Below are 23,552 nucleotides of genomic sequence, written 5' to 3' on the forward strand. Positions count from 1 at the left end.
TTACAGTGTATGTAATTTACTCACTCCCATGTTGCTGTAACCATATGTTTTTTATATAAACAAACGTATAATTTTTTTTTGCAGAATCTTCAATCAGCTCTTTTCTATGCAACATCAGTTACTAGAACCATAAAACAACTTTGAGCAACACATCAATCATGTTTTAAAATCTGAACGTGGTCGTTCAGAGGAAGATTGTTACTAGTGAAATACTTTTCTTTGATTTTGAGATCAGCTTTTGCAAAAAAATACATATTATTTATATGTAATAATAATACAAAATATTGATCAATATTATTATTCAAGATTGGCGTTTATAAAATGTGCTTTCCATAAACACAGTAGGCCCAAAAAAGTTTGCCAAAAAAGCGAATAAAATACCCAATTCCAAACAGTGGTGGACTCCTATTAAGCATACATCACTGAGCACGCGCTCCATCCTCCAGCTGAGCATCACTATTTAACAAGGATGCGCAGCACCATCTTCGCCCCGCCTATCCCAGGCTGCGCTCTTTCTCGCCGCGTTCACAGCGCAGGCGCATTGGAGAGCCTCCGCGCGGCTCACTATTTAGCAAGGAGGGAGCGCGCATACTCAGCACCTGTCGTGTTTGTGGCTTGGGATTCAGTGGGAGGGGTCATTATTTGGCAGGGAGCGGCAGAGAGACGAGCATTTCCTAGATACCCACAGCAACGCGTGGATTCATTCTGCTTCCATCACTTCAGAGGCGAACCGGCGGGTTTTTTAGGGGTTGTTTCAACTTACTGACCAGGTTTGGAGAGCCGTCCATTTGGAAATAAATCACACCATCGTATTTTCCTCGGAAGTGTTTTGTTCCTGCACCGGGGCTGTCATCACTGAAGGTAAGATCAATGGAAGCCACTTTGGAGCAAGAACCCGTTATTAGATGTGTCAGAAAGGCGAGGCTTCTGCGTTTTAGCCTTATTGCGCTGATTATCAGAAGTCAAAAAGGAAAAACATATCAGATGTCAGATGAAAGATACATAGGTAAATTCCTGAAGCGATTGTCTAATGCATCCCTCCGCTGTATAAATACAGTTATTCCAGCACCGAGGTGATGGCCAGTGCCTCCCATCTGCAGCCTGCTAGCATACCGGCTAACCAGCTCATTTTATGTTAAATAATGGTTTGCTTTTAACAGAATAATAGCAGAATATTGTCCGCGTGATGACGGGCATGGTGTATTGCAATAATATAAAAGCATTGGTTCGTCTACGATCTGTAGACACCTCTCCTCATTGCCGGAGCGCCTCCCGTCTTAATGTCCCGTTATTCTTTGTCTGCAATTACTATTGTGCTCTATTTTACATTTGAATGATAGGTTGAAGAGGGTTTTAGGATCTGGACGTTTATAAGAAGTATATAGTAAAGTTTTGTAAAAACATACAACTTTAGGCTTCATGACATTGAGATATTTTGCCGGTTCCAGCTGGATGAAGCCCAGTGTTGGAAAATGAACTTTCTATTTATTGTAGAAGGATAGCTACTTGCGCCCTGGAATTGATTTTCAGGGGATTTTTTTTTTTTTTTTAACCTTTTATGAGGCCCCCTCCCCCACCATAAAAAAAACAAAAAAACAAAAAAAACAGTAGGCTACACAGTGTGTCATCAATTTATGTTTTGTCAAATAGGCTACTCCAATTGCACGGTGCGAGTTGTCTGGGTGTTTGTGGGAGTTGTGTCAGACTCCGCTTATTTAGCATCGATCCCCAAAAGGTAGTCAAAAAAAGGTAGGGTTTATTTTTCATATAAAGTTTAATTTTAGGTTTCAACATGATATTCATTTTCACTAGTAATGAGAAAAAAATATTTACATATCAAAGAGCATATTTTCACGTTTTGCTTAATAGACTAATGGACAGAGGTTGTGTTTGCTAAACCGTAACAACAGTTTTAGTCAAACGCTTGGTGTGTCGACATCACTGAAGATGTGTCCAGTAGCATCAGTAGATGTATTTGCCGTGCTGGTGGTGTAAATGACAAGCAATATAAAGGCTGCTAAGTTACATTTAATTAAAACGTACATTTAAATGTAATGTTAAAAGCCGGCATTTCTTTAAAACAGTCGACTCGCTGAAAGTCGTTGTATAATTCACACGCTGTTATCACAATTTGCTGACCTGAATCAGTTAGGCCAACTTCAAAATGTAAACCTATGACCACATTTTATAAAATATAACACAAAAAGAGGAATTTGCATTGAACATTTTATCACGTATTGGGGCATTATTTCTTTGAGCCCGTTTAATTTCAGACCCTAACCATTAACTGTTTAGCATCATGCAATAATTCCTGTCTTATCCAAGCTATGTCGTGAAACTGTAAAATCAGCCAGGTGCAATAACGTAGTTGTACATTTGTACACTTATATATATAGCGATTTTGTATTTGCAGTTTATTTACATGCAATGGATGTTCCAAGTTCCTTGCTGAAATCTGAACTTGTTTACTTTGTTTACATGAAATGACTATCTATCTATCTATCTATCTATCTATCTATCTATCTATCTATCTATCTATCTATCTATCTATCTATCTATCTATCTATCTATCTATCTATCTATCTATCTACAGTTTACAGTTAAACAGAGATACCTGATTGTGTTTGCAAGAGTACTTGCAAACATAAATTCCCCTCAGTCAAAGTGTAACAAGAAAACATTTTAAATGTCCTCACAGTCAGTGCCGCATTGTAACACCCTATATTGTTGGCGACGCCACAAACTTGAATGTTCCTATTTTAATCAATGAAGCTGACTATTTAGACAGCTTCCTTGATCATGAGGGCAGTTTTTATTTGCTCACTTGCAGTGTAGATGTAAGTTTCCATGCCGTAACAGTAGCCGTAAGCAGAAACCAAATGGGTGTGAAAGGGCAACAGTGAGGCTGCATTTAGAAGTCGAGCATTTGATTGACAGGGAGGTGTGCAACACTTTTACAGTCTTCACAATCGTGTCAGTTTCTTTTTTTCTTTTTCAGCCAACCTGTTAGCCAAAGAGTGCTTTTAAAGGGTCACATGCTTTCTGTTTTCATGTAATATGACACTATGTTAAATAATTGTATATCCACATATTTATCATGTTTCATAAACAGTAGCCCATTTAAAAGCAATTTCCTGAATTAACACTAAAACAAATACATTTTAATTCTTTAGCTGTTATTATTCTCAAATGGACTGGCATTGCACAGAAATAATGCGCTTTATAGTGAGAACCAGGAGAGCAGATTTGCCCCCTGTCAGCTCTTTGGGACGCCCTGTGTGCGTGATCTGTGAATCTGGTCGCTATGGTGTCTCCAGGCTGAGGTGAGGGGCTCTGTTTGCAAGACAAACAAGCAGTAATAAAGCACCCAGCTAGACGGTGAGACTTTCCAATGTGAAGGCATGCCTGCTGCACTGACTGACAGGAAAAATCATAGTATAAATTGTTCAGACTATTGATTTTAATGTTTGCGAACATCTGTACTGATCTTGTCTTCTTGTGAAACAACACTAGACGATTACATGCATGTCTTTACATCCATCCATTTATCTGCAGTATGTAAATCAGTGGTCCTAAAAAGTACAATTGTGCATTAGATTAATTTGAACAAAGTACCAAATCAATAGTTTTATTGTTAAAGAAATATGGCAGACTTTTCAATCATTTCACACAAACAAAGTTATTTGAAATTAATCAATAGGTTTGTTGTTCAAACATCACAACTGTTTCTTGAACACATTCAGCATATTAGAATGGTTTCTGAAGGATCATGTGACACTGAACACTGGAGTGATGATGCTGAAAATTCAGTTTTGCCATCACTTCAATAAATTACATTTTAAAATATATTAAAATGAAAACTGATCATTCAGCCTTAGTGAGCATAAGATAATTATTTCATAAAGATTACAATTCTTACCAACGCCAAACTTTTGAACAGTAGTCTAAGTGCCCAAATACCTTTTGGGGTTACTTGACAGTACATATCCTCCACACATTTTCCGGAGAAAAACCTTTCCAGACCTGTTTTTCTCTCTCGTTTATTTTAAACAGAGTAAACATTTGTTTAGATTTAATCATCAGCATTTCTTTGCAGTTTCAGAATAATTCATTAAGTTAATTGCTTTTCTGTTTGTGAATCTGCTTATAAATGTGCCAATAAAGTGGTTTTCAGGCTGAGATAAGCCTTTAAATAAAGAGGTAAAATTACCTTTGAAACTTTCATTGTCACAGACAGTTAAAAGTGATTTTCCAATGATGCATAAATAAAGACTGAAGGAATATGTATAAAGTATAATGCAAATAGAAATGAGGCTTGTTTTTTGTCATCTAATGCTATGTTTTATTTAAATAAGAGGAATTCATATTGTATTGGTTTGGGCATACGCCACAGACCTAATGCAAATTTCATGCATACTCCCACTTATTCTTTTCTGACATGCTGAACTCATGAGCTTATGCATTGTAATCTGCAAAATGTGAGTAATTTGGTAAGACTTGCAACACCCATTTACATCAATGTTAATGTGCCTAAGTATATTTTGAGATGCCTACTGGGATAAAGATGAAGTTCGCCATCAGGTTCCATGTAGAAGTTGTTCTTTGTGCTGATCTTGATTAATTCCTCATTAATTTATTAAAGAGGAAGCATTAAACTGGCGTCAGGAGACACACGTCCTGATTTTGCAGTTAGACACCTTCCTGTGTCAACATAATCATAACCCCTAAACCTAACTCTACCCATAAGTTATCCCTAAAATCCGAAGTGAATAACTGATGTAGAAGCACCTAACCCTGGTTGTTAGCCTAAACTTGACATAAAATGTAAACTTGTCCTTCAAATCTGATTGGTTGATTGGAATGTTGTTCCTATATCAATAAAGATGTTGATCCAGGAACGTGTTGCACTTGGCAACATTGTTCTTTATTTCCACTTTTAAACAAGTAATTTTGAGCAGTGTCATCCAGCGTTGCATTTTGCATCCTTTTACATCCTTAAAGGCTATTATTAAGATATCAGTATTCCAAGTTTAGATTTATTGGTTTTTCTATGTGGTCCAATGTCCACATCCTGATATTTGCAGAAGTTTTTAATGGAAAATGTCAGGTTACTTGGCTTTGCGACATAAATGTTCTCCAATGCATTACATGAGAGCAGCTCGTGTTGTTGTCAGTTGAGATTAGTCTTCCGAGAGTTAGAGAATTTGAGAAAAGCATGGATCAGTGCAAAAGGGCAGCGTCTACCTGGAGACACAGTTGCTTTTTAAAAGTCTGCATTGCAAGTAGCGATTAGCATTTTCTGGGAGGAAAACTGCAAAAACTGTCTGCATTTTTCTGAGAGATGCTGAGTAAAAAGCCACATCTGATCTTCTCGTTTGCAAACAGCGGCGCCTTTGAGTTTGGAGACGGTGCGAGCAACTGCCTGCAGCGCTCCAGAAGTAACTGAACCAAGTGATGCTGCAAGACATAACTTAAGCAAAACAAACAATTCACAATTTATGAGAGATTGCAAGCAGCACTAGATACACAAAGTGTTTAAGAACTTTTTATTTGAACTTTTTTGACACTTTTATTTAGCTTATCTTCTTCAGAATTCAGTATGTGAAAAGAGTTATTTCTCCAAGCACTTTACCATTCAAAAAGCTGCTGTTTTTTTTATCTGTCCAGTTTTGCTGTAGCGTCTCCCTGAAGACTTTTAAAGGGCACTGGGGAACCTTGTCTAATTTTCTTTCTGTATATGTATGACTGTGATAAGTCAGCAGAATCTCTCTGAGACGGCATCAGTTCATCCTCCTCTTTTTTTCTTTCAACTATATCTCCTTTTTTCCCCAGTTCCCTTCTTCCTCTAACCCAACATGAGAACAGCATTCCACTATAGGATATGGAGGACTCATTGAAGGAGTAATCTCCTTCCTCACCTTGCAATCTCCCTCTCTTCCCCTCCTCTTTTCTCCTCCATTTTTGTTGAGTGTTCTTCTTCTGCCCTACTGTTAGATCTGTTTAAAATTATTATTAGTACTTTTTTTTTTAATTACATGTTGTGTAGACATAAGACAAGTTAGGAATTTGTCAACAAAAGTATGTGAATTATTTAGACCAAATTTAGACCATCAAATCATCATTCTCAAAGTCACTGTACATGTTTTAACTTACAGTTAACTGTGATCTTGTTTTGCCATACACTCTTAAAAATAAAAATGTATTTATTGATGGTTTCATGAAGATTATTTAACATCCATGGATCCTTTCCATTGCACAAAAGGTTCTTCATGGTGGATAAAGGTTCTACAGATTATTAAAATGTTCTTCAAACTAAGAAAAAATCATTCTCTAAAGAAATGGTTGCTGAAAGGTTCGTTGGGGAACTCAAAATGGGTCTTAAAACGAAAAGTTATTTTTGGAACATTTATTTTTAAGTGTACAAAATACTGGTACAATAATTTTTATAAATATCTTTTTTTGTTGTTTTTTTTTTGTTGAGTTTATCTATTTTTCCCTCACTCTCTCACAATGTTTTTGGACATTTCTTTGTTGTTTGACTGTTTCATTCTCTTTTTTTGTACTTTCAATGCCAGAGAGACCCGCACCAGTCTGTCCTCTGCCCCACCCATCTGAAACATCTATGTATTTGACAAATATTGCATCTAATTCACTTTGTCTGTGATAAAGTACGCATACACTGCGTTAGCGTCACTACGGGAAGCAAAAAGTGTCTGACTTAATGGCTAATTTTTCTATTCTGCCCCCGACTGCATCTTGCTGATCTGTCTGCGCAGCACCGCATGAAGTCGAACACACCTATTAACAATAGTATTAACTTCAGATCACTTGGATAATGGCTTTTTTAGGGAATAGTTGATTAGTTCAGGCACTAGTTAATGAATTTGGAAAACATTTTCGGCACTGAAATATGAAAAACCAGTGTTGCTTGCTTACATGTTGGTCTGGTACACTGCGGGCATTCATTTCCAAAATAAGATGCAATGATTACCAGACTTTTTGCTTCCAGTCAGAAAAAAAAGTCTGGCTACTTAAGATGATGCTAGCCCAAGTTTCCCTCCTCTCTCCCTCTTTTTCTTTACCTTACTTTCTCTTCATTTTCTCCCCATGCTTTCAGCACCCCTGAGGGAAATTCTACAGCACAAATACTTCCACAGTGTGTGAATGAACACAGTACATTATACTGAGCTGGCCTCCATTGTCTTTTAGATATGTCCTCTTCCTCCAGCTCTCATTTTTTCTTCTTCTTCTAATGCTCCCCTGATCTTCTATCTTTGTGATTTCCAACATTAATTAACTTTCTTAATTAACTTTGGTTACCTAAGCCAAAATCTATCAGGGGGTCAATGAATGTTTTAGCTCCACCATTAGCATTTGAAGCGTACAGACCAAGTGAAGTGACCAGTATTCGTACATCAGGGTGTTTTAGGCAAGCTGAGCCCATTTACCTCCTTTTGAGGTGTCAGCAGTCGCAGCATTGGACAGATGGTCACTCCTCCTTCTGTCCGGCTTGAGATCTATTACTGAGGGAAATCAATAGGACTGTAGAAGTCACCGTGACCTGTAATTTAAGAACATCTATAAAACTCCACGCTTTAAACTTTGCTTAATTTTTACTAGGGTTCCTCTCTGATGGGCAGTTGTCATTTTGACCATAAACACAATTGATTTCCGGCCATGAAATCAAGTTGTGGCATTCAAACAATATCAGCTACTCCTAAATCAAATTTTTAGACGTGTGCTTTTTATGCTCAGTATGCTGGGAAATTCAGCACTGTGAATGAAATCAACAATCCTATTTCATGTCTGAACATTAATCTTCAAAATAGACCGTTTTCTCTTTGGTATTTTCATGCAATATGTCTGTAATCAAAACCAAGGACAGGATTTGCCTGTGTGTTAAAGAGATTCACTGAACAGCACAGGAACATGGCGTTAAAATTTGTATCCCGACATATAACAAAATGAAATGTATTGTTTTAAATCGCAAAAATTTTATACTTTTGCATACTGTAACGTTTGCCCTATTTTTCAGGTCTTCTGTCATACAACAGCTTTGTGTAAGGAACAGAGCAATAGTAAAGCTGTTATTGACTGAACATTTTGACATCTGTCCTAGCTTTTATTGGTGCATTCGAGAGATTTTTGCAATGTCTGATTCATGACCAATTTGTTCTTTTGAATCGGATCTTTTAAATGAATAATTTCTCCAGTTTACAAAGCCTGTCAGAATTATTTGTTTGTTTATGAGTCTGAATCAATTTCTTAAAGCGACACTAAATAACTTTTTTTAGCTTAAAATAATGTTTTCGAAATTGTATCAGTGGTTCATCAAGTCGTAACAGGGTGAAAGGCACTTCTGGATTCACTTTGCAGCCCTATATCTGCTATAACCACACTATGCAAGTTTGCCAGATCGGGTAGCATTTCTGTAGTTCGAATGAGACATAAGAAACGTTACAATAAGCGTTACAATAGTCATTATTTAGTTTTTCTTCGTTTCTGATGTCGCAATACATCATACTTTCATAAAATCACGCAGCATACTCTACCTTGTCTGTGGACATCGTTCATTCTAAAGCTGGTGCTGGATAAACAGTGAGCGTGCGTGCGACTGTAGACTGCGGTAGTCGAAATGATTTATGACAGCGGTAATGGACGATTCCGCTTGCAACCTGTAGGGGGACCGAAGAGGAAAAGTTATTTAGTGTTGCTTTAAATCTGATCAATGAGTCAGTGACTTAGAATCAACTCAATGATTCAGTGACTTAAAATCAATTCAACGATTCACTATTCTGCTCTCTTTTACTTGAGAGGAGATTATTAGTGAATAATGAAATTTCAGCTCGTTCAAAAGACAAGGAATGTGGTGCAGTGTTCAGTGCAGACCTCTTTTATGGTGCCTTTGAGACCATTTTGAAGTTGAAAGCTCCAGGCCCAATAATAATAATTATAATATCATAATAATATAATAAGAAACATGAATAATTATTGCATGGAAAAGAGCTACCAGTACAAAATTCATACTTTCGTGTTTCACGGACGAAAGAAAGTCAAACAGGCTTGGAACAACATGAGGATGAGTAAATTAAAGATTTGTCATTTTTGTGTGAACTAATCCTTGAACAGTTTTCCTCACGGATACTGAAATTAGCTGTCAGTGCTCATTTACCTTTCCCACAAATATTTGGCTGAAATGTTATTAGCTTCAGCTCCAAAGGCAATTGCTGCTGAGAGTAATTTGACTCTTGCTGCTTTTGTCAGATTGTTTTGCAATGAAACGCTATAAAAAGTAAAAATTCTTGTGCACATCATTTGTCACCAGAGAGCAATAAAGCGAGAAATTCCCTCATCCATTTAGCTCAAACCTGTTTGTTATCTCTCTTCAAGACACGACAAAATAGCCAATATTTGGAGCGCAAGCTAATAACAGAGATCTAAAATGGAATATGCTTTTCCAGCTCTTTAATAATGAGTCTTTTCTTAAAGGAATAGTTTACCTAAAGTCTGTGCTGCATACAACGTACTGGAATGGGACACCACTTCCATTTTACTTTTTTACGGTTATTTGTATGCACATATTTCATAGTTCCTTTGAAAGTATGTATATGTTTGAGGTGTAGTTTTAAAGCTGCAGTCGGCAAGTCTGGCAGATTGAGGGGACTTAGCCAAAATTTTTTATGTTTACAACTCTCATGCCCCTCCCCCACTACCACCGAGCACCCTCCCATTGAGTTTGTGCTCGTCAGTGCGTGTGCACCAGATTTTCTGTGAATGCACCTGTCTCTTCAGCATCGATCAACACCAAGCATACTTAGATTACTTACATAACACTCAGAAATAAAGCCAATGGTTGATAAAGCACAATTACCTGTCGAGAAGAAATGTGGCAAGCTCTGCATCCAGCTTGAACCCTTTGAAATCCCGTAACTTAGATCCTTCCATCTTTCAAATGCCGGTCCGATGTTGATCCTGGTTTTATTACGGGCACGGTCCCTTTCTTTCTTTGTTTCCTTCTTTTCTACAGGTGTTTTCTTTTCCTTGGTTGTTTTGGACCTCCTAGCTCTGGTTGTTGACCGAGGAATTGGAAGCTTGTTAGTACATTTTCTCTCAGCCATCACGCTTCGTACAATCCAAAACACCTGTGAACTTCAGGCGTGTGCATGGGATATTGTAACGTGCGCGAGGGGGAGGGTGGATCTGTGGCGTGTGCACGACCTGTGATTGACAGTCGGATCTCACACAGCCCTACGCTGATTGGACCAGAAGCAAAACAAATAACAGGCTCTAGGTGGAGGTAGAAGCGCGTTTTTTTCCCCTTTAAAACCAGCTGATTTTTGTTGTTCTGTCGAAGCATAGTGTCGGATTCAGTGAATATGATCAAAAAAATCTTGCCGACTGCAGCTTTAATTGTCAAATTTCACATGTTTGGAGCTACTTAGCAGTTAGTGCTCATGCTAACATGTTGAAGCCTTGGAGCTCATTTGGGTGACACAAAGTTGAGGTTTTTGGATGTTTAAGTAGTTTCTCTTGTGTTTGGTATGATGTGTGATTTATGAAGTAATTGATCACTTTTTGACTATGACCATAGTAGTGAGAACTGAGTGGAAAGCCCAAATATACTTCATTGTTTTATGTGTACACTAGGGTGACGTAAATGTTGTCATCAGCATAATATAGTGTAGCCAGATTTTTCTTAATGTATGTTTGAAGTGCAAATTTATTGTGACGCCTTTTTGTATTTGTGTATGATGTGTAATGTGTAGGGGTGTAACGAGACACTTACAGTGAGGAAAATAAGTATTTGAACACCCTGCTATTTTGCAAGTTCTCCCACTTAGAAATCATGGAGGGGTCTGAAATTGTCATCGTAGGTGCATGTCCACTGTGAGAGACATAATCTAAAAAAAAAAATCCAGAAATCACAATGTATGATTTTTTTTAATATTTATTTGTATGATACAGATATAAATAAGTATTTGAACACCTGAGAAAATCAATGTTAATATTTGGTACAGTAGCCTTTGTTTGCAATTACAGAGGTCAAACGTGTCCTGTAGTTTTTCACCAGGTTTGCACACACTGCAGGATGGATTTTGGCCCACTCCTCCACACAGATCTTCTCTAGATCAGTCAGGTTTCTGGGCTGTCGCTGAGAAACACGGAGTTTGAGCTCCCTCCAAAGATTCTCTATTGGGTTTAGGTCTGGAGACTGGCTTGGCTAGGCCACGCCAGAACCTTGATATGCTTCTTACAGAGCCACTCCTTGGTTATCATGGCTGTGTGCTTCGGGTCATTGTCATGTTGGAAGACCCAGCCTCGACCCATCTTCAATGCTCTAACTGAGGGAAGGAGGTTGTTCCCCAAAATCTCGCATTACATGGCCCCGGTCATCCTCTCCTTAATACAGTGCAGTCGCCCTGTCCCATGTGCAGAAAAACACCCCCAAAGCATGATGCTACCACCCCCATGCTTCACAGTAGGGATGGTGTTCTTGGGATGGTACTCATCATTCTTCTTCCTCCAAACACGTTTAGTGGAATTATGACCAAAAAGTTCTATTTTCGTCTCATCTGACCACATGACTTTCTCCCATGACTCCTCTGGATCATCCAAATGGTCATTGGCAAACTTAAGACGGGCCTTGACATGTGCTGGTTTAAGCAGGGGAACCTTCCGTGCCATGCATGATTTCAAACCTTGATGTCTTAGTGTATTACCAACAGTAACCTTGGAAACAGTGGTCCCAGCTCTTTTCAGGTCATTGACCAGCTCCTCCCGTGTAGTTCTGGGCTGATTTCTCACCTTTCTTAGGATCATTGAGACCCCACGAGGTGAGATCTTGCATGGAGCCCCAGTCCGAGGGAGATTGACAGTCATGTTTAGCTTCCATTTTCTAATGATTGCTCCAACAGTGGACCTTTTTTCACCAAGCTGCTTGGCAATTTCCCCGTAGCCCTTTCCAGCCTTGTGGAGGTGTACAATTTTGTCTCTAGTGTCTTTGGACAGCTCTTTGGTCTTGGCCATGTTAGTAGTTGGATTATTACTGATTGTATGGGGTGGACAGGTGTCTTTATGCAGCTAACGACCTCAAACAGGTGCATCTAATTTAGGATAATAAATGGAGTGGAGGTGGACATTTTAAAGGCAGACTAACAGGTCTTTGAGGGTCAGAATTCTAGCTGATAGACAGGTGTTCAAATACTTATTTGCAGCTGTATCATACAAATAAATAGTTAAAAAATCATACATTGTGATTTCTGGATTTTTTTTTTTTTAGATTATGTCTCTCACAGTGGACATGCACCTACGATGACAATTTCAGACCCCTCCATGATTTCTAAGTGGGAGAACTTGCAAAATAGCAGGGTGTTCAAATACTTATTTTCCTCACTGTATCTCACTAGACGAGACGAGACACAAGATTGGGTTCACGAGAAAGAGACGAGATTTTTGAACAATATTTTATAGAAATCCTGAGTGACAAAATTCATGACTGGAAAAATAGTCCATTTTGAAATGTTTTAACTAATAATCTTGTAATTAATGTCATTTCAGTTCTATTTTATGAGTTTGAATTATCATAGGCATTGAACAACAACAATATACAAGCACTGTAAAAGGTTGTGCCACAAACTCAACTGATTGGCTTCTCTCCTGTATGATTTCACATGAGTCTCTTCAGACCTTAGTGTACATGAATTATGAAATGGCACGATATCTCATCACACCCCTATTAATGTGCAAGTAATTGCTCACTTTTGACTATGACTGTAGTAGTAAGAACTGGGTGGGCTACTTGTACTACAGAGTGTATACTGGGGTCTCCTCGGCGGATGTTTTCCACACATGCGCCGTATATTGGCGTGTATACACTTCCACACATGCAATTTCCCTCCAGGAATTATTGCACATCTGGCTGTCTTTATATATGTTGTAATGACGGATTGTAGAGTTGCGGATATCAATGGACTTCTTCACACAGCCTCTCTTCATATACGGCGTCCATGTTGTTTTCCAGCCCATGCGCAGTTGGTGCTTTTGTAGCATAAGTGACTGCGCATACTTGTCTGCACGGTCACAAAAAATGGGAGGCACGCAGATGTCTGCAAAGAGCCTCCGCGTACACCCTCCAATGATGATTTTTACGCCACACGGATCCTCACGCACACGGAAATTATAGCGGAGCCTTAAGCGTTTGCATCAAAACTAAAGTAGCCCTATACTTTGGGCTTAACACACATACATGCTCTCTTGGCTGAGGTTACTCTTAAACTGCTGGAGAACAGAGATGTGAAGATAATGGTCAGTGTGATCAGCGAAACGGTGTTGAATCACTGAATAGGGACCTTTTTTTTAAAGGAATTTCATTATGAGATATAGCTGCTTTATAGTAATATTGAGAAAAACGGAAGTTTCAATCTGAGCTGCTTGTCCTGACCTTGTTTTACATGACTGCATGTGTTTATCTAGGTATTAACCTCAATTTGAGCTTTGATTTAATCTGGGTAAACAGCAAGGTGCTGTGAAAGAGAGATGACTGCAGTATGAGTGCTTTTAAGCATGAATTTGTAATCAAAAATTGTATAATGGAATTTGGGTTTTTGTGTGCGAAGTGGTGGGACTGTCCATTGTGACTCTAAAAGCTTGTTAAAACATCAGGTCTGAACTGGCTGATCTTCATTGCCATAGTCCCATAATGAGAGCTTTTCATATCATTCCATGATCCTGATAATTGGTTATTATGTAAAGCAGAACATAACTTGATTTGCATTCCCTAAAGTAAATACCAGTGCTTGCAAGGCAGCAAAAGAATAGCTGACAGTCAAAGCAGACAGGTGAGATATCCAAAGGCCATTATGACATCATCAGATTGCTCCCATTATAATTACTGGAGCTGTCATGCAAGTGCCTGATTGCATTATGTATTATTAACTTTATTTAATGGATGCCTCACTTCTATTTTTGATGCACAACTACTTCAGCTACTTTCTGTTACATCAATGCAAGCTTGTGATGTTTCTGGTTTCTGGTCTATTATTTTAAACATCCATGTTTACTGGGTGTGTATGCACATGTAATGTTACATTTTACATCAATGCATTTCCTTTGAAAGTACAGTAAGAAGTAAAAGAATTCACCCCATTATACACTGGCTCGTGGTTTGATCGTGGTTCTTATGTTGTGGAGCTGAAACTGTTGTAATTGGATGGAAAACAGCGACCTAAAGCAGGCCTAATTTCAGACCCAAATCTGAATTCTTTGCTGAATAGAAAGTTCCAAAGAACAACAATTATTTAAATAATGTCCCTTTTGATCAATCTAATTATTTCCGAGTAAAAGTGGTTACACACTTTGATCCGAACTGAGATGATCACAAAGGACTCATTTCTAGATCAGTATAATGACTGTCTTGCGGCAGAGCAAACAAGACCGGTCAAATGGTACCAGTCATTATTCCCTCCGGCATCTCATCTGAAGTTGTAGACAATGCTCTGTTGATAATAGCGGTGGTTACCTCAGGCCTTGGGAGCATCTGTGCGTCTGCTCGGTCTGAAATAAAACAGAGCCCAGAGCTCATTCTCTGTCTGAATGAGGATTAGTGAATCAGATGGACGGTTTGCTCACAATCCTCTTTTGAAAGGAAATCTGTGCGTTAGTTTGGTCTGTGGGCTTGTTAGTCTGACTGGCCTGCTACATGTTTGTCCAGCTGACTTCGACCTTTATCACATTTAGAGGATTCAGTAAGCCCTATTTTCTATGTACTGTATTTATTCATACAATTTAAGTTAAATAAATTTTTATTTTATTTTATTTATTACAAAGCAAATATACATCTGTATGTACACATTGTCAAATTATCAGTCAATGATGAAATTGATTTAAGTTTCACAGACCTTAAAGTATACACAACGTTCAAAATGGACATTACCTGAATGTAAGGATCATTTACAGTTAATTGAGTCAGAAGGAACAGCTTCAGGATTCGTGAGACTGTTTCAAACTGGTAACTGCTGATTTTGTGAATCTTTCTGAAAGATTCATTGAATAACTGGTTTGTAAGATCCATTTATTTGTTCAGTTCAGTTTAATAATAAAGACAGAATTACACTTTTTTCCATATTAGTCCGTACTGAAATTTAGAGATAGTGTATCAATGTGAGAGAGTCTGCTAGCCATGTTTCTGAATACTAGAAAGACAAATTGCATTTCAAACAATGACCTCATGGTGAGATATTTTTGAAATGTTGCCGTTCCAGTTGGAATTTCGCGAGGGTTTGCTAGAATGTGGGCTGATAAGGAATGTGCATTTGTTGTTATGGTGGACTGTGTTGTGCCTGGTCTGTCTCTGTGGTGACACATTCAAACACAGGTTAGGAATCTCATTGCTAGTGCTAGTGTGAGGAGCAGAACAAGAATATAATTAATTTTCCTTGAATGTCCTGTAAACACACATTCAGCAGTAGAAAGGCAATGCATTTGTTGTGTTTTTTTGTGTGTGGTTTTTTTGCATCTGTGTCGGTAATGACTTTATTGCATGTATGCCAGTTGTTTCTCTGTGGTCAGGACTATTTTAAGAGAGCTGCTCTCAGCAAAAGCAAGCCACCCGTACCATTAATGAGTAATCTCTTCAGTAGAGATCAGCCAAATAGAGATTTATATACTCTATAGGTCTATCGTTTGCAAGATGTAGGGTGACAGTCTGGAGAAACACATTCGGGGTTGTAAATCTCAGAAGAATTGGAAGTTGCCACCATGTGATTACAGAGTGTGCAAATGTAATGAAGACTAAAAGTTTGAGATAGTATCGGGTCAGTCCTTTTCACAAATTAATAACTCTGGTTAATTTAAAGGTGTGGTTGATTATGATTTCACTTTTTTAACTTTAGTATGTGTGTAATGTTGCGGTTTGAGCATACACAACATCTGCAAAAGTTACGACGCTCAAAGTTCAAAGCAAAGGGAGATATTTTCTTCTACAGAAATGGCTTTTTAAGGACTACAACAAACGGCTGGTAGGGACTACAATGAGCTTCTTCACGGGTTAGTGACATCACTAACCCTAAAATTTACATAAACCCCGGCCCCAGTAGCGATTTATAGATTATCATGACAGAATACGCTTATCACTTGAAGATAGTTAACTCCACATCAGCTACATACATTCATTAACTAACCATTCAGAAATGTCCTGTTGCATTCTACGTTGTCACTTCTTCTTAAGTCTCATCTTTGTCCGACTCCGGTTTGAACATAAAAGGCTTAACAGTTTTTGAAATTTTCAGTGCGTGTCTGTGTGATGTAATCGACGATGCTAACACATGAGCACTTGAAGCTCCACCCTCTGTGCCAGGAGCAGCAGCTCATATGCATTTAAAGGGACACACACAAAAATGGCGCGTTTTTGCTCACCCTCAAAACGTGACAATTTTAACATGCTATAAAAAAATATCTGTGGGGTATTTTGAGGGACATCAGAGACTTATTTTACATCTTGTGAAAAGGGCATTATAGGACCCCTTTAATAAATCATTCAACGATAATCACAAACACAGTATGAAGAATACTTCCCTCAACCAGACCACAATAGTGTTGTGGCTAACTCACTTTCTTTTGAATAAATAAAATAAAAATAGGGCTTAGATAAAAATATGCATTTTCAACATATTTTTAATTGAGGTAAAAAGCAAGTAAAATCTGTACCTTTGAGTGCTGCATAGCCTTTTGTCCTTGTGGCCATCTCACCATCAGCCACTGACATGTTCCAGAGACTTCCACTGTATTGTGACTGTCACCCTTTATCTGCTCTGTGTGCTTTCATTATTCTTGGCCATTTCTCTTTCTTTCTCTTATACTTCTCTACCCCCCCTCCTCTTCCCATTGCATCCGCTATTCTCCCTCTCTCTTTATTTGTTTCCTCTGCTGCATTTCCTCTTGTCCTCTACTTTGTCATTTTATCCTCCTCACTCTCTCGCTCCATCTTTCTCATTCCCCTCTAACTCTCCTCTGCCCCTGTGGCAAGAAAAAAAAAACTGTTTGTGGAGGAAGGAAACAACAAAAAACGAAATGACTGGAGATATTCCTGATGGTTAGAAAGGTGGAAAGAAAAATGTACTGTGAAATGGTACAGTGGGTTTAAGTTGCTTTCTGTCAAACGCAGCTACGCCCTCTTGTCCTCCTCCTCAACATGTTACAAAGTCATTGGGAGAACATTCTTGGTTTGACAGCAGTTTCAATGCTACCAGCTACTGCAGTGCAGGCCAGACTTCAGACGGTTTTAGCGTACTGACAGAGTCCTGTGCCTGTGCTTCAGCGTGTTAAGTGCCTAACAGTTATCAGACTGTCAGCAGCAAGCTAAAACCCTCTCGGAGAAGTTCTGTCTCTAACTTCATCCTCTTTAATGCTCCGCCAACTAGTTGATTAGTCATTCAGACAACCCACTGGGTAGTCGGTTTTAAAAAAAATATTTGGTTTTGCACATCCCTAATAAAAACATGCACATAAATGAGTTCTGGAAGTTGCGCAGCAGGCAGAATGGAGAGCACCGATATACTTTAAGCAAAATCCAAGAAAGTACTGGTGTGACACCATTTCAACCAAAATCAGGCCAAAATGAAGTTCGTTTGAAGGGAGTTTCAGGAGTCCCAGACATGACATATGGGCAAACATGTGTTCAATAAGAATTCATGAATATGTATTCAAATGAAAACATATGTAATTAACAATTCATTCCCACGTCTTGCTAATACAGTACGTCTGTGTCACAGTTATCTGGACTTATTCATCTTTAGTTTCACTTTCATGGACTTTCAGTTTGTTTTCATTCATCACATGTGTTCCTTTGTTTGATTTTCCCGCCACTCATTAGTTGTCATGGACACTCATCAGATCATCACACCTGTTCGTCATCTCCTCATTATCACTTTGTAGCCTATTTAAGTTCCTCACCTTCACTCAGTGTTTGTCGGTTGTTGCTTGTGTGTGCATGTTACACATTCTTTCTTTCTCTAGCCGCGGTTCCATTACCCTACAAATTGCGAATTGAAAATACGCCCAATGGAAACACGTCAGTTTCGCAAAAACTCCCATTTATCGCAAAAAAGTTTTTACGCTCGCATTAGGTGGTTTTTCAGGCAATTTGAAAAAGAAATATTTCGCAAAACTGCAATGGAAACAGTTTTTGCGCATTTACAGGTCAGCTGACGTAGATGACGCGGTGTGTTTGGACAGAATACGAGACAAGAGTTCTTTATTAAATTCATAAAAGACACAAGAATTACAGGAATAATGGATTCTGAACCTCAAATAAATGCCACAATCAAGACCTCGAAGCAGATCTGAGGGAGAAACACCTCATATGTGCCGCTCACAAGTATAATAAGGGTCGTTCCTTACCATTAATGCTTGGAAAACACACATACATTTCCTTCGATTAATAATAATGGCCAGTGCAGTGGCTGGGATTAGTACATACTGTAAACCTACCAGCGTTCATCCGTCGCCATGGTTTTTGGAATGATTTTACTTAATGAAAAAATTTAGTTTTAGTCGCATAACATCAGTTAATGGAAACACTGTCATTTCACAATAGTTCTTTGTCGACATTTAGAAAAAAATCGCAGAAGTTTTGCGCAAATCTGTAATGGAAACGTGCCCTCTTTCTCTTTCTCGTTGTGGATTACCTGAGTTTGTTTTCATTAAAGAACCATTTTGTTTATAGAAACCATTTTGAACTCTCCTTCATCTTCATCCTTGTGACAGACTGCATGATTTTACTAATTCGTTCCCTCGTTTTACTAAATCTTGTGCACGGTACAGCTTAATAATTAATTCCCTCATTTTACTATATCGTGGCCTCGTTTTAGTTTAGTTTTACCTCTAAACGAGGATTAAAAAAGAAGTTTGCTGTGAGTATATTGGGGCCTTAACTTACTGACAGCACCTCAAGAGCTACAGTAGTGGCGCCATTTAGCTGCTGTGTGCGGGACATATTTAGCATTTCAGTCCAAAATGAACACTCGGCAAACAAAGAATGCGAGAAAAAAACATTATTGGATAATATATGAATTTGTCAGTTGTTGCATTTTAATTACGTAAATATATTGTCTGATGTGTTGTGTTGCGTGGCATGGCAGGAACACTGGAGGGGTGTGTGTTTGTGGGCATTGAATGTTTTGCTTGTCTGATATTTAGCGTGGGTTAATCTAAGCTTTAATCGTCACCACTCCAGGGCAGGATCTCTGGGAACGGGCTGCAAAGAAGTTTAGGCTCAGGGTTTAAATTTAGGATGCGAGGCAGGAATATGCAAAACAGAATCAGGCGCCCTTTGATATTTTCAGAGATCCAGTGTCCTCGTTTTTCTCAAATGCACACAAAGTTGGCAACGTCATAGTTTCATTCAATTGCATATCTTATATACACACTTCTCTAACTATAAGATACTAGCATCAGCATATTGAGGTCAGCGTAAGGAGTTGGAGGGAATAAAAGAGGTCAAAAATGGCTGTGCTGGCTTTAGTCTGCTGTGCATGAAGTGTGTGTGTATGTGTGTGATGGGGTCACGATGAGTCTAGCCTGATTGAGCTGTCTCTAATCCTCTCTACTGTTTAAGCGTCACACAGCATCACAGGTTTACAGCCCAGGCAATTATCACTATTTATGTGAGTGTTGTTAATTTGATCCATTAATCTAGTGTGATTTCATTTTTTTTATTTTTTTTTATGTGGTAAATGCAATTAATCAGGCCCCCTAACCCATATGCAAAATCCGTGAAAAGGATATTTTCCGATTCAAGCCAGATTGATTTGATTTCTAAATGGATTGCTGTGAACTGTAGGTCAGTTATTATAAATGGCTTATATTTAATGATACACAACACAGCAACCAATATATTGGCTTCTTAAGCCTTTTTTTGTAATGCCTGTGTCTATGTAATATTTTACTCATTTGTCACAAATCACAATAGAATATCTTTATAAGACTTCATTCTTCATTTCTGATAATAATTTTATTTTTATTTTTCTTGAAAGAACATCAACAATAAAAGCATGTGTTGTCATGTCAGCGGTAAAGATTTCCTTGTCTTTGTGGCAATCTCGCAGTTAACACGGCTCTTCCTCCATATGAAAGCTAATGGATCTGAACCAGTCAGCTTGCTGACCCGTTCTGACTCCACTGTGTAGAAATTGCATGTGTGAAAGTGTCGCATTTCTGCCATTTCGCTCTCCTCGTTATGACTGCTGTTATTATCATCCTGGCAACCAGGCACAAATAGTGTAATTATTCCTGTTACCATTTCCGCAGGATAATTGAAGCATTATTCGGTGATAATGGAACTGAAATAGATCTTGTACAGCTTCCTTCCGGCGTGCTTTTCTGGAGATGGCTGTGTGATATACTAGTCAGCTCACTGTGAAAATAGACCTTTTTTTCTTTCCTACAAATAAATGTGAAGTCCTTTTCCCTTTTCTTGGAGTGTGCGTTTTTTTAGCCGAGTGAACTGCTAAACCTGATGGTATAAGAGAAAGTTTATTTTATTATTTTTATCTAGTTCTAGAAAACCAATCTAGGGCATTAAAGCGGTGGTACTCAAGTAGTTTTGTTGTTTACCCTCATTTTCCATTGAACATCAGATGGTGACCAAAACAGTACCTGAATTGTTAAACCAAAAACTTAAATAGATTAATATTACCATGAACTGCACAGGACCAACATTATTTACATAACATGCAGTGTTTTATATTTTAAAGTTTTGTTTTTGATTATGCATGTAACATTTTAGTCAGCAAAAATAAAAATGTAATTTATCATGTGCAAAATGCTTTAGAGACTTTTTTATGTTTTAGATACTGTTTAGGATATTACATGACATGTAGTGCATATTTAAAGTTCACCCCGTAATTATGTCATTAATTACTCACCCTCATGCCGTTCCAAACTCGTAAGAACTTCGTTCATCTTCAGAACACAAGTAAAGACGTTTTTGATGAAATCCGAGAGCTTTCTGACCCCTCAGACAGCAACGCAACAACCACTTTCAAGGCTCAGAAAGGTAGTAAAGACATTGTTAAATTAGTTACATTTTATTGAAGAATTTCTTCTCTTCCATGTAAGTCTCCTACACTGATCATATGTAGTGTAGTGTGTAGTGCAGTGCTTCCGGGTTCTACGTCGGAATGCCGACGCCAGTTGACCCTTCGCAGGGAGCTTGATTGACAGGCGATCTGACCAATCATAATCCGCCATCCGCCGAATCTGCCATTTTTGTCCGACAAAGCAGTCAGGAGAGTTAGTAGATTAACGTTGGAGGATTTGAACTTGAAAAACGGTGTGTACTGATGTCTTTCCATGGTTAAAACAACACTCCTTATGTTAATTTATGTTTATTTGATGCTATAAATGAACTAGAAGGAAGAGATGATCGGTTCACGAGCAGCTTTAACTGAGGCTCTACAGTGATCTGTCAGACACATTAAAGAGCCACAAAATGGTATTTATTGTTTCAATTTCGTAAAAAAATTACCAATTTTGAAAGCTGCGACTTTGTTTCATATCAAAAGTAAACTGGTCTGTCCTGTCTGTCAGTGCATTGTCAGTGTCCTCTCTGCTCCGCAATGTATTTTTCACTGCGTGAGAACATGTGAGACCAGGTGTGGTGTGAGAGCAGCATGGCTTGTCGGACATAGCAACAGTAACTAAAGTGTCTTTAAAGAGTCTTTCCGAATGGTCAATTTGCCTTCTGACGTTTAACTGTAGTTACAACGTAAACAGAGAGAATGAAACAGAAGAGAAGAAAATCTTCAATAAAGTCAACATTTTTGTTTGTTTTTGGTGCACAAAAAGTATTCTCGTCACTTCATAACATTGAACTACTGGAGTCACATGGACTACTTTAACGATGTCTTTACTACCTTTCTGGGCCTTGAAAGTGGTCATTGCGTTGCTGTCTATGGAGGGGTCTGAAAGCTCTCAGATTTCATCAAAAATATCTTAATTTGTGTTCCGAAGATGAACTAAGGTCTTACGGATAGGGCTGGGTAATCGTTCAAAAAATGTCGATACCGGTTCCTGAACGATACTTTTTTCGATACCAATTTTATGAAATCCATTTTAACAATATTACATAACACATTACCTCAGAAAAACTTTGTTTTTATTTTTTCAGTTTGACTCATGCTCCTTAGCCAGTGCACAAAGGAACAATTTTTATTATTATAAAGAACTCATGCTCACCAAAGCTGAATTTGTTTGATCAAAACTACAGTAAAACTTGTAACATTGTGAAATAGTATTACAATTTAAAATCTTATTTGAATATATTTCAAAATGTATTTTATTCCTGTGATGTCAAAGCTGCATTTTCAAAATCATTACTTCAGTGTCACATGATCCTTCAGAAATATGAAAACAGTTTGCTGCTTAATATTTTGGAAACTGTGATAAATGTTTTCATGATTCTTTGATGAATAACATTTTCAAAAGAACAGCATTTATTTGAAACAGAAATCTTTTGTAACATTACACAGGTCACGATTTTGATCACTTTAATGCATAGGCCTACTGAAAAAAAAGAAAAGAAAAAAAAAATCTGACTAACCAACACATTTTTGAACGGCAGTGTACATTCAGTTAGCATTCAGTGGGTCATTTGTCAGAGTGATCAACAAGGTATCTCTTCATTTACCAGTCGAAGACGGAGCAACTTTCTGCTCTTATGTTTACTCCGTGCACTGTCAAGGTCTTCATCATATCTGTCGTGGTACTGGTCTTTGCAGCAATTATTTTACTGCAAATACTGCAACGCGCGCTGTTGGCATCGAGCCTGGAGAAATGTAGCCACACTTTTGATCGACTTTTCCACATCTTTAGGGTAGTGTGTGTGTGTGTACGCTCGCGTCTCATATGAGTAGGCTATGTGCGCGGAGAGTTTGTGTGTGTGTGCTCGCGTCTCATATGAGTATGTGCGTGGAGAGTTTGTGTGTGTGTGTGTGCTCGCGTCTCATTGAGTATGTGACTGTGTGTGTGTGTGCTCGCGTCTCATATGAGTATGTGCGTGGAGAGTTTGTGTGTGTGTGCTCGCGTCTCATTTGAGTATGTGCGTGGAGAGTTTGTGTGTGTGTGCGCGCGCGCGTCTCATATGAGTATGTTTTAGGTGTGTCGTTGTGCATTTCATTTGTATTTGTTTGGGCACTGACGTTGACGAGTTAACCCCTTAGGTATCGAAATCTGGTACCGAACAAGAAGTAATTTTTCGATACTCGATAGTATCGAGGCAATTCGGTCGGTAGGCCTACCTAAAAAGTATCGAACTCGGTACCCAGCCCTACTTACGGGTTTGGAACGACATGAGGGGTAGTAATTACTGACAGAATTTTCATTTTGGGGTGAACTAACCATTTAAGATGTTTTTTCCCTCATCATTTTGTTCACCAGTGCGCATCACAAAATATGGGAAGTGTTTTATCCCTTAAAAAAAAAAGAAAGTTCTGTCCTAACTATGTCTGTGCTTAGTTTCTTTTTTCTCTATCTTTTTTTATTATTTTATTTTTGCC

At 38.3% G+C, this 23,552-nt stretch overlaps 1 protein-coding gene across 1 annotated transcript in view; it reads left to right on the forward strand.

The window, feature by feature from the left end:
* Positions 1 to 557: 557 nt before the first annotated feature.
* ctnna2 (catenin (cadherin-associated protein), alpha 2) overlaps positions 558 to 23,552 on the forward strand; it is a 535,329-nt gene continuing 512,334 nt past the window's right edge. The window contains exon 1 of the mRNA XM_082164839.1: positions 558 to 861. The gene's annotated coding sequence lies outside the window, so the exon portion shown is untranslated. The remainder of the gene's footprint in view (positions 862 to 23,552) is intronic.

This window comes from Leuciscus leuciscus, assembly GCF_965113295.1.
Source record: "Leuciscus leuciscus genome assembly, chromosome: 3".
NCBI lineage: Eukaryota > Metazoa > Chordata > Actinopteri > Cypriniformes > Leuciscidae > Leuciscus > Leuciscus leuciscus.